Source organism: Zootermopsis nevadensis, unplaced genomic scaffold, assembly GCF_977971745.1.
Source record: "Zootermopsis nevadensis isolate Lab colony 2312 unplaced genomic scaffold, Znev_1.0 Znev_ptg000025l, whole genome shotgun sequence".
Taxonomy (NCBI): domain Eukaryota; kingdom Metazoa; phylum Arthropoda; class Insecta; order Blattodea; family Termopsidae; genus Zootermopsis; species Zootermopsis nevadensis.
Genome location: NW_028259157.1, coordinates 6223809 through 6236828, shown reverse-complemented (window position 1 = coordinate 6236828; position 13020 = coordinate 6223809). Strand labels below are relative to the sequence as shown.

The 13020-nt window shown below is 37.7% G+C and overlaps 1 protein-coding gene across 4 annotated transcripts in view; it reads right to left on the bottom strand.

Annotated features, from left to right (window-relative positions):
• CaMKI (Calcium/calmodulin-dependent protein kinase I) overlaps positions 1-13020 on the bottom strand; it is a 109132-nt gene that overhangs the window by 75090 nt on the left and 21022 nt on the right. The window lies entirely within an intron of this gene.

Here is a 13020-nt window from a genome sequence, read left to right as displayed (position 1 = left end):
CAGTGGTTAGCATGGCTTTGATGTAAAGGTATTTAGCATCAAAAATTCGTTTAAATAAATATCATTCACACAGAATTTTTTTAAAATATCTTGTATTTATGACACACACATAAAACATTCCAGTGGGTGTGACATTTAGGTATCGTGAAGGTACTCCATTGTCCTGCGTTCCATGTACGTATCAATAATCTTTGCTATTCTACTTTACTAAATCTCTACAGACAAATACCAGGATAATACTTTCCTAGATAATGAACGACCAGCTTCCGGCGACCAAACATTACATCCTTTGAATGGTTCAACAGTGTAATCGCCGATCAGTTCGTCATGCTAGTAGATCACAAGCTGCAGTATTAACTCTGTCACTGAATTACAGACTGTGAAAATGTGACACTGCACTTTAATGGCTCAGTTTTGGACTAAACGGGTTACATATAAGCAAGGAATTTACTGACTACACAAATAAATGTAAACCACTCAAGAAAAATCCTATAACACAAATTTAATTATACTTTACGAGGTTCATACTTAAAGCAAGATATCATTTGAAATCGGGAATCATAGGTGAACTCAGAATTCGCCGAAGTTTAATAAACGAACTCCAAAATAAATCGGATATAAAGGGCGAAAAATGGATTACCGGGTGAACGACGAGTCGGGCGGACTAACAAACGAACAAGAAGACAAAGCAAGTCAACCTATACGTCGTTCGTATGAAGAATTCGTGTATAAATATCTCTAAAAGTAGTAAACTGGGAATTAGAATTAATAAATAGGTTACTGTCTGTTATCATCATAATCATCAACACTTACGGATTAGAACTTGTGGCTCGTTTTAATTCAGAATTACTTATGAAATTATGAATCGGTTTGGACACTTTGAAGATATCTCAGTCAGACGATAGATGAGCTCGTCGCAAGGCCTCTGCCTTCACAGGACACCACAACGCTAAGGAACAAGCAGAGATCGCAGTATCCAAGAAGTGAAGACCCACGAATAGGTTTATTATAAAAAGGAAAAAACGACATTACAACTGTTTCCCTTTATAGATACGCGTCTCCTTATGGCTCGAACAGAGTTTGTTTTTCCATAATTTCTTGCAACCTTACTTTCAGCTTAACAATTATATAAGTTTCTGTGTTACCTGCAATGACATCCAAAACCATTAATCTATATATTTAGCTCCATGTACTTGTAACAGTAATAAATTGTGTAGGTATGTGTTCGTTTGTCTATAGCACTAAATTTCAAAACACAGGCACAAATAAATCCATCGTCCTTGAAATAGAACCATCTAAAACAGGCCTGTGATATCGAATGAACACCTAATATTTAAAAGCGATTAACCATCTAGCGATGGATCAGTAAATTATTCATGAAAGAGGGCAGCTTATCATGAAATTTAATATATGATGTATTATTAAGTTAATAATAGTCATGACATTTGAAATATGAAACGAGAAAGCTGTGTTCGACGATAGTTTTCGATTTGTTAAAGCAGACAAAGATTGATGGACAAAACTACCGAACGTAAGTCAAGTCCTGAGGTAAAAAACGTGAAATTGGAAGGGAAAAAAAGGACAACAGAAAATGAAACACAGGAAACACTTTATTAGGCCTACACAGTATGTGAAGCTGTATTTCATATCTGTAAGCTTAGAATCCACGGGGTTTGTGTTGCAACAACATAATTAAGAAAACCAGTTATTAGTACGTAAAGAATTTATTTATCAAGATAATCTTCTTCTTCTTTCTCTGGATTTTATGGATCAGGGCTTGTGGCTAGTTCAAATTCAGAATTAGTTCAGACAATGTGATTAGGCCTACTATCAGACATTTCTGTTTGTTGGTTGGTTACTGGCGCGTAAGCGTCTTTGGTTATACGCGCCCGTGTACAATTTATGTTAAAAATAAATTGTCTCAGCACACTGGCATTCTTCATAAAGCCACCAGGTTGGCAAGATGGAGTATAGTATCGAGGTTAAAAACCAGACGGGTTGTTCAGAGATCTGTAGTTGCAAACTGTTTAAACATACATGAAATCCGACTCACTAAGGTAGAATGTAGTAAAATCTAATAACACCGACACAGAATGGATGTACAAGAATTGCAGTGGCACTGCGGTTATACAAAAAAATTTAAATGCATACAAATTATTTTTATCCCGCCGGGACGATACATTAAAATAACTACTACTTTAGATAAGTGTTATGACTCCTTGGATGGAAATCAGCTCGTCGAAAAACCTCTAACCAGACAAGGGTTTTATTAAGGCAAACAATTTAGAAAAATAACAACAGGCCTATATAGATAGCAAGAAACATTTAGTAAGATTTGAGGTTTACGTGGCAGTGGTGATGATATTTTTGGTTCTGGGGCCGTATGCACTTGTCGATAAATGCCAACAACCCTGAAGCCCTGATGATGAGGGCAGTAGTTTCTCCGAAACGCTGGCATTAACCGACTAGTCCACACATTTTGTCTCCTTGATAGCCAGCAAAGTGGGATCTCTGGCCAGTTAGCCAGCTTTGACACTAACGCTCGCGGTGGGATTTAACACGCTAACAAAACCTGGCTGGAACAGCCTAACGATGAATTGTCTGATCATTTCCGCTGTGTTAAAGTGTATGGAGTCCCACTGAACCAGGACAGTAAGACAGAAGACTTATTATTTTTCGTTTTTCAAAGTGTTAACCGTGCAAACACGGTTAACAGGAACGCTCCACCCCTGTCATATTCCTCCTCCCACTCTCGATTTCATTAAACAACTGAATGTTGTGTTTACATTGGGAGGGAGTTTATTTTCTGGCTAGAAACCAGGAAGTGTAGGTCAGCACGGCTTCGACACTGCCATGCAGTACCCACGGCATGAACTGTCGAAAGGGGGGGGGGGGGTGCCACCACTGCGTCAGAGGCAGGCATCGATCGGCCTCAGTAACACGGGTATACTTCGTACGGACTGTACTGTGTCCAGCCTACTGGCTGGCAACGCGTTCGCCATTGTCAAGTCATGTCCAATGCTGAGGACGGTTTCACTGATGCTTAAGATGGTGATAACGATAATAATTTGGTTATTTGTTGCGTCCTGGCAGGTTACAGTGCCCGCGCCGGCTTTGTGTGCTTGGATGTTCGAATCCCACACAAGGCATCGATGTTTGTCCGCGTCTCTCTGTGTTGTGCAGGTAGAGGCATTGCGACGGGCTGATCCCTCGTCCAAGGAGTCCTACCGAATGTCTAATAGATCAAGTGAAAAACCGAAACCCCGACAAATGAAGGTACAAGAGGCTCGACTAAGAAAGATGAAAGAATGTTGCGTCCTGACGCAAGGCCTAAGAGCATAATTATAGAACAAAGATATATAACAAATAATATTAAATGCACGGAAAATATAAGTAAATAAATCATTCTTAGAGTGACAAGATGTGATGTGCAGACTGGATTCAACTGGGTTCAAGAATAAGGTGCAATGGCGGGGTCTTATGGACACGCTAACCATCCTTCGGGTTCCATATTGGCCGGAAGCTTCCTAACGACCTGAGCGATAAACGATCTAACGGTCTTAATAAATAAAATCCAACAACACGCTAACAATAAATATCACGAAAGTTACTGCTTTACAGTACTAACAACAAAACAAAGAAAACAGAAATAGAACGCAAATGTCAGACATATAAAACAGGCCTGAGTCCATTATTACACATACAACATAAGATAATTACAAAAAATGCAATTACATGATTATACCGTAACAAAAGATAAGTACTGCAATATTTCCTTTAAAAATATATTTCGTGAAACAAATTGTTTCCTGCATGTTCTACCAATGTCTCTACAGATGAACCGCATCTATCAGGTGCAGGTCTGTATGTTTCTGCGGCTTGTTATCCTCAGATGTGATCGATGTGACGCCTGTGTTCTCTTTGAAGATGCTACAGGCAGTGCGCATTCTCCATTCGCAATATCACTCGCTCTCCCCCTCCGCCTCGAGCCAACCCCGCTCCGTCGACACTCAGAGGCCGCTTGAGACTCTGCTTAACCCTTTCCACCCTACTAACGACAAAATTTGCTCAGAAACACCGGCCACTTATACTCAAGAGGTCTTTAGTGTTTGATGATATCAATCAAGATAAATTCTCCTAAAATCTCTTAAAGCCATGTAGCATGCATGAGAGATAGGGATATTTTTCGGAAACCCTGGGGAAACTTGGCAGGCTAGATCCTAAAGAAATGGGGACCGAATTGAACTAAACTGGCTCAGTGACAGATTATTGTGCACAAGGTAACATGCCTTCAGATTACATGAAAAGTGGGCAATCTCTCGATTGGATGAGTGATTTTCAGCTTCTGATGAAGAACCCTGACGCTTGAGGTGACTTCACTCTTTTGTCTTCGGTTGTCGTGGTTGAACTTTGATGTGTAAGTAGGCTTTTTAGGACACGCTAGGTCGAGTGTTGGAGGTTTTCCAACGTTTCGGCAAACAGTACAGTTTCCGTCTTCAGGGTGATAATCTGTGGAAGGGTACAATAGCCACGTAGTCGGTTCCCGTTCTACTCGTCCAGTCAAATGATTCACCTTCCATTAAAACTTCTCTGCTTCTCTATCTTCAACAATCAACGCTGCATGACTGCGAAAGCCGAAGCTACACCCTGTGTTTTAATCGTTCCTGTCAAAAGTGCCAAAAGACGGATACATACGATGTGAGAGCACACTAGACACTATCCCAGTTTGTGAGATTTGAGGTTCTTACGGCGGCGAGTATGAAGACGTAATGTAATGATCAATTGGTTAATATTGTATAGGAAAGATAATCACTATTCACTCTGAGAATCATAACAAACTCATAAATATACTCTGTGGGTAAAATTCATAAGTTACGAGTATATTAAAGCAGACGATATACAAGAACCTCGTCGTCATTTCGCATTGAAGTTTAAAATGTGGATTATTAGAAAATATAAAATTTCAAGTAAACTAATCACAATTCGTTTTAAAACGAACAAGATTAGTCTGTCCATTGAATCTCGGGCTACGTATTTATTTACTGCCTCCCGATTGCGAAACGTCGAATTAGATGGAAAAACAAATATGAATAACGATTAGGTAAGAATTTTCAAGACGTCTGTGTCCTACATGCAAGCAGAATCTTGGCATTTGTTTACCCAGGAAAAGCTCAAATAGGATATCCCGGGCAAAGATTCGAACTGGATATCTACCAAATGCAAGTCAAAGAGTATTCGCGCTGAAACAATCTGTTCATTTTAATTTGTTTCGTTTGAATTCCTTCATAAACCTTCGGACATCCTTTCAAATTGCCCACTGCTCCAATTTTCATTCCAGACAAACCTGGAGATGCCTTTGCATTCATTCCAGCTCGCATTCAGAAAACTTGAATTCGTGATCGGTTTCAAGATGAGAAGAACGGAGTCAGGTTAGTCGTAGGAACTATGCATAATATAAAACCACGCTGCTTTTGTTTATACTTTTAATCTGTTGACATTTCCGATTTATCAGAAGCTTCCATTCTTCTTAAGTCTTGTTAATACGCTAATCGATGTTTCAATTTTATTGGCAACCTCTTCCGACTCCACCGGCTCACTTTACACAGTGTCTTCGTATGCACTTCTACGATCACTTTAATTTTGTTCGCAACAGAAGTTGTATTTCACAAACATTCTTGTAAACAATATTATTCCATAAACTGTAGGTCTTCCGCTTCTGAGGACCTAGAAATGTTGGTTTTCTCGAACTTCTACACGTTTCAATAATACGTAACAATTAGCCAACTCAGAACTCGACAACTGTATAGGAGCCACCGTCGAACAAGCCGATCAGTTATTAGAATTGTTAAACACGATTTCAGACATATTCAGATTCGCGATAAGTTAGTTTCCTTCAATTCGTACTGATGAAAATCAAATACAAGCTCGAATTAATGTACACCCGGCTTAATACTTGAACTGTGGTTTGTAAAATCCTGCGTGTGTCTCCCGAATTACCAAGTTCTGGTTTAAGTACAGGAGGAATACAATGTTGTTTATTCAGAGACTAATAACGTTCAGAACGCGCCCTTTAAAAATCCATTTGAATAATTGTATCTGGTCCATTAGTGTAGGTTCTATGTAAACTGGTTCTTTTCAGATTAACAACTTGGGAAAAAAACACGAGTCTTGATACTTTCAATATTGTGCTGTATTCAAGTATATTCACACACTAACGGCGATATTAAATAAATTATGTAAAAATTCATTATCCTTAGTCCAATTACTTCTAACGATAACAGCAGATATTAAAATTCGTAAATCGGTGCTCAATCCATATGCTACATAATTTATACTACCTTTGCATGTGAAATTCGGTCTGAATTTTGATTTTGATTTACCCAGGAAAGTGCAGTACTTTTAAACACGTCATGATCGCCGCGTTTCATATTCTTACATATTCGGCACTGACCTCCGAAACATTAGACCGTGTGAATTCTGTAGTATAAATAGCATTTAGTTACGTAACACGAGAACCAGTCTGCTCTTCCACAATTCTGCAGTAAAATACTAATGAGGGCATTAATCCTTTGAAGCACGTAGTTAATCTAAACAGTGTTCAACAATTCAGTTCCTATAAATCTGAGGTTCTCAAGGCTGTGTAAATCATGTTGGTCGTCTGGCTTGTAACGTCGTGCAGTCTTGTTGGTAGTTTTCAACGCTCTGGGAAAACTTATTTCCTCCATATTCAGGGCTGAAATTCAGTTCCTACCTCAAAGAAAACGTAACGCGTCTCAATTACAAAAATCAATCCGTTGATAAGGTTTAAACAGATAACTGCTGTTTAGTCTGATAATACAGGCGAAACCCATAAATACATTCTGTGGATAAAATTCTGAGTGTCGAAGCAGGTGGTACATATAGTTACAAACGTGTTTTAACGAGTTGAGACACAGTTTCTCTGAAACATTCCATTATTATAATCACTGCAATCTGACTCTCGAAAAACGAATGAAAAAACAATTGGCGTTCATTTTAAGGGCGCTGTCCGTCCGTCACCTATCATTGAAAGCCCTATCTAATATCCCTCGCCCATTAATTCGTGTTCAAAATGTTAACAACCTGTTGTTTTGTATGGGTGCGAAACATGGTCTCTCACTCAGAGGGAGGAACACAGATTGCAGGTGTTTGAGAATAGGATGTTGAGGAGGATATTTGGGCCTAGGAGAGAAGACAGTAGGGTATGGAGAAAACTATGTAATGACGAGCTTAAAAATTTGTACTCCTCCCCCAATATTGTCAGGGTGATTAAGTCAAGAAGAATGAAATGGGAGGGGCATGTAGCACGCATGGATGGGACAAGAGGTGTGCAGCCTGAATAGAAAAGACCCTGGGGAGACCTAGACGTAGATGGGAGGATAATATCAGGCCTGATATATGGGAGATAGGAGTTGAAGGCGATTGGATTTTGTTGGCCCAGGACAGGGACCGGTAGAGGGCTTTGGTTAATTCGGTGATGAACCTTCGGGTTCCGTAAGCCATCTAGTTAGTAAGTGTTAACAACCTCTGTGGGTGGTAAGAGTTGGAGACGTTCCAAGTCCGATCGTTTAAGAGTGGCTGTTTTTCCATAAATTAATTTACTAACATCACGGAGCACACTCGTCCTTGAAAAGCTAACAGTCGCTTAGTTAATCAAGAAATTCTCCATTTTTAGAAGCCAAAGATTCATTACCGTGTTCACATGAGCCCACTACAGATCTCAATCGTGAGCCAGACGAAACCAGTACACACCCACCGCATTTCCTTAAAACCACCTAAATATTACTATCTCCTCTATAATATCGAATGATTTTGCTTAAATTAGTTGGCACTTACAATGTTGGTTAGAACCGAATAACTACGACAATTTTACATGTAAACTTACACGTTTAATAACAAATAATCCTTTTCCGTACGGCCAACGATTTTCGTAACAGCCCTAATGAACAAAGGGGATTTTAAGATGGCTGCGTTCTGGGATGTTGCATGGTTCCGCAAAAGGAAACAAGATTTCTGTTAGGGCTAACACACAAAAAATGAAAGGCAATCCATTATCCAATAATTATGAAAATTATCAAACGTGCACAGAATCTAAGAGTAATGCAGGAACTACATTACTATGCATGAGTTTATTCGTGTTTACATATTTATAAGGCAGGTTTACTTGTTTGACCCAGTTCATTCTGGCCGCGAACCACATTCTGAGTCTTTTTTTAATTCGGTTTGCACTGAGCTAACATACACCCGATTAGCAAAATAATACTTGACGTTTATCTCTACTCAAAAACTGCAAATGTGTACCAGAATTTGAAAACTAAATATGATTCGAATTATTATGGTGCTTAATTTTCATAAAGCGATACATATTTCCTTTTTTAATTGGTTTCTAATTTATTTAACAACTCTCTCTCAACTGAATACGTACCTTTTAATGGGAGCATACTTCTGCGAGAAGAATTATGAAGGATTTGGAAGTATAATATAGTTGCCTATGTTGAAGTATTAACCTAGCATTTATGTGGAGGAACTGAGAAAACAACGGAAACCCTTAGCCAAGATAATCGGATTTCGGGGTCAAATCGATACCTTGAGCTTTCAAATACAAAGCAAAAGTGACAAATGCTCAACAGCAAATTTATTTATTTTGTTATTTACTAACGCGGATTTGCCAGCAACCATGATAACATTTTTAGAAATGACAAACATTTCGAAAAAATTTTAGTAGCCTCTTTCAACCAATTTGTCTGCATCCAAAGCCGTTCTGAATGATGTTAATTTGTGGGCAAAGCTGGGCACTAGATACCATTGTGCGCAGGTGCACAGCCATTTTAATGCGCGTTGTCGAAACATCTGCTGACTCTTAGTTCTCCGTTTTTATTCTAGCGTTCTTGTGGTTCTCCTCATTCCTCTATTTTTATGTTTCATAGTTTATATAGAATTTAGTATCTTAGCTGGGTCACTGGCAAAACATCCATAGAATCATATACAATCCAGATTACTCCAACAGTGGGGAATATTTTTAGTAAGGGGTAATGTTTTTAGCATTCAGCATGACGTCACGACTTCAAGGTCGAGTCAATTCTTTGCTCAGACAGACAGTACACAAGCAACCATTCTCTCTTCATCACACACAGGAAGACACTACGAGTCTCCATTACAAAGATTAACTGATTAATGCTTCTTATTCTAACAATCATACGAAATATGTAAATACACACTGTCGGCAAAATAAGAAGTTACGATTGTTAAAGCATTAGGTATATATGGTTACTAGTAGATTTAAAGGGGTAATAGGACCTTTACTAATAATTAAACTAATCATGGGCTTTCTGTTTTTTTAATTCAGCACTCTGCTTTACGATTTACATTCTGCCGATCCTCATCAGAACTTATGTGCCTCCTCCTTTTAAACAGTTCTCCTCCGATACAAAAGTACAGGCTATTTAATTTCATTGTATGTTAGCATTTTCGCAACAGAGATTTATGTTTCAATTAAATTATATAGTATCTATAACTTTAATATTCTGTATATTCACGCAAACATCATGGCTTTTAGAGAAAAAAATATCCAATAAGATCATAAATAACTTTAGATAACAAAAAAGTAAAATCATACTAAATTTAGGTAACAAAAAATGATAAGCAAGTCTCAGATTTTAATTACCTGTGATGGCCTGTTTCATAGAGAGATGAGAAAATAACTCAATATATTTCCATTTCCATTTTGAAATAAAGAGTGATTCAAACGATATAAAATATTTTGTAATGACTTGGTACCTAAGCAGTGGATACAAACAGAAGCATTTGGTGACACGTTACAAACCTAATTCCAAATAAAACGACAGCTGCAACAAAGAATTTTAGAAATTGTTAACGTCATAGCCAACCAACGATTTTCTGAGCACCTGTTATACTGCATAAGACACATCACGTGAACCACATACGAAGGCCAATAGTAGGCAAGCGATTTATCGCTACTTGCACGAACTGTTGTTAACTGTCACACAATTCGAAGAACCAAAAAAGGCATATAACATGGAGGTGAACGTTCTAATGAATGGTGATAATGAGGAATGGTGTACGAATGGTTATTGTGTGATACTGACAACTAGCCTGAATATCCTATTACAAACCGCGGCTACAAAACATATAATACCCCATTTACTCACAACTGAGGAGTATAATTTCACGTGTATTTAAAGACACATAAAATTACTACTGCCACAATAATTCTTCATGAATTAATAGTTTTAATACGTGACAGCATGATTTGCTATGGCATAGTTTATACGACAAACATATTTACAAACTGCTATCAACATGGACAGATAGCTCTATTTGTACGGCATTATATGACGGTGCAATAAATGGAAAGAAAAATAAATAAATACACATTTGTGCCAGAATGCAGGAAAGAAGCTAATAAATCCACTGAGAATATAGCAAAGTTCCAATTTTTGGGGAAGTCAGTAAGAAATCACAATTAAGAGCAGATTACATTCGAGAAATGATAGCAAATGCTAAACAAAATCATGTGACTCCTTGTTTTATGTGAGTGTGAGTACTGGGCTCTTCCGTAACAGATGAATACAGTTTAAGGCTGTTCAAGAAAAGAATACAGTTTACGGCTGTTCAAGAAAAGAATACAGTTTACGGCTGTTCAAGAAAAGAATACAGTTTACGGCTGTCTGAGAACAGAGTGCTGAGAAGAATATTTGGACTTAAGAGGGAGGAATCAAAAATAAATCTCTCAAATAAAATTATATAAGACAATGGTATGATTAAGCTACGAAAACAACAAATAAAGAACTTCAGCTGGTAAAATGCGTTTTCTCTTAGCATTAGCGTCAGTTACAAACAGAGATAAAAGAGGAGTGAAAACACTAGAAATGGATTAAAGATTAATAGCCTAACATTAGGCCCAGATTAAAGTATTCCTCACTAGGACAACAAAAGCAGGAACATGTTTAATGGATGGAAGAAACCTTTTATTCCAGAGAACCTTGAATTACGTATAGTATACAAAGAAAAATAATGTTTATGTATAACGCCTCATTCTAAAGTCGGGATTTAAGGCGAGCGGAACATGTCATTTGGCGTAATTCTCAAGCCAATAGTGATTATGACGATTAGTTAAATCGGTATCATTCGTCGATACATTGAATTTCATAACAGTCTTCTGGGATGCAACATCGTATAACCTATTACCGAAAGATGTATCTAAGGTTTCAGAACAACACTTCATATTCAAAATGTAAGTCACTTCTACATTGAAGATGGAGCCAACAACTTTGTTACATAGGTTATATTTTAAATTGTTATAGTGGTTTTAAACGTGGGTCTCATTTCCTTTCCCGTACACATCAAGCTACTGTACATCTTGGTATCTTACACGAAGAAATGCCAAACCGCTTTTTTACTCTGAACACTTGCAGCCGAATGCAAAAATACCAGTCCGCTAATTAATTTCTGATAATTCTAAACTCAGGCCATTTAATTTCAAAGGTAGCTTAACTTCGTTAGTATTTCTGTGTAAAAATTAATAAGTATGGTAAAAATTTATACAATTATAAAGATACCTCTTTTATGAAAATAAATCTACATGAACTCAGATGTAACCTCATTTTAGGTAAATTTTAACAGCATTTCCAGAGTCTCTGAAGAATGCAGAAATGAAAGCTATCAGTCAACATTGCATGCGTTCAAATAGAATTTCACACTGATTTCTCATTTTAAAATACATATGCACAGAAAATAAAATAAAATAAACATTTTATTAATATCTATAACGTCCTTAATGCAAAGTTTTATTTAGCAAAATATTTGTTCTCTGTATACAATATTCATGGTAACTTGGAAGTCATTTCGATTGCTGCAACAACAGTCAGATGTCGGGTGGATCGTAGGTTATGTTACGCAGCTGTATCAACTACAGGTGTTAATGCAGTTTCGACAAACAGGTGTTAATGTGCACAAATCAGATGCAGAGGGTATTTCAACAACAGTGATCCACACCGAGGCTGTTGTGAGTGACGCGCCCGTCTGTGTCTGCATCATATTGCGTTTTATTGATTATCAGTGATTTGTAAGCAAATGTTTGAGCAGGCGCACTGAGTGTTCCACTCCAGTACACGTGCTATGCGCTCCGCCGCACGAAAACCCAGCTGCCAACCCCACCCCAAAAATGCTTGTTCGTTTCTTCGGGCTAACGTAGCATTAAATTTCTGAATAATTAATGCGAATAGTGGCACTACTGACAAGAGGGAAAACATTTTTCCACCTTCCTTGTTCGCAAGCAAATAAAGTATCTTCTTTCTTATATATGATGTCCAAGTTAACCTTACAAATAAGTGAAAGGAAAAAATAACGAATGAAAGTTAAGCCTGGAGTCTATAGTCGTAACTACAACATCTCTAATATGCTCCAACGATTGATTGATCGTATAAGCACGTGAGGTCATTGTATAAGCGATCGTGGTAGACTTTGGGAGTGTATATGTCACTTGTTAAGACGAGAACGTCTACAGTTAGTGCATTAGCCAATCCAAACTGTGGTAACCGCCACAAAAATGCATGCTTCACTGTCACGCTATGAAACGAACAGAGGAACTCATGAAGTAGTAAAAGTTAGCAACGCTGAATTGTTACCACAGAGCGGCACAGAGGAGACAAGTCCTTCCGTGGCAATGAAGCATCTAATTTGTTAACGGTTATTATTATAACCATTTGTAAGTTACCAACGAGACAGAAACTATTAATTTGTACGGCGTTGCGTAATATAACTCAAATCTCCCCCAATTTCCCTACACAATTAAATTTCAACACTTCTAATTTTTCGACAGCATGTTAATACCGATAATTCTTCTTCTGTAGCAAAACAACATTAATCAAACAGGGAATATGGAGAGGATCAAACTTCATGTAATATCTTTCAAAGTGAATCCTTGTTCGATACATACCGTATTTATATTGGGCAAATAGCCAGTTTTCTTTAGATTAATTC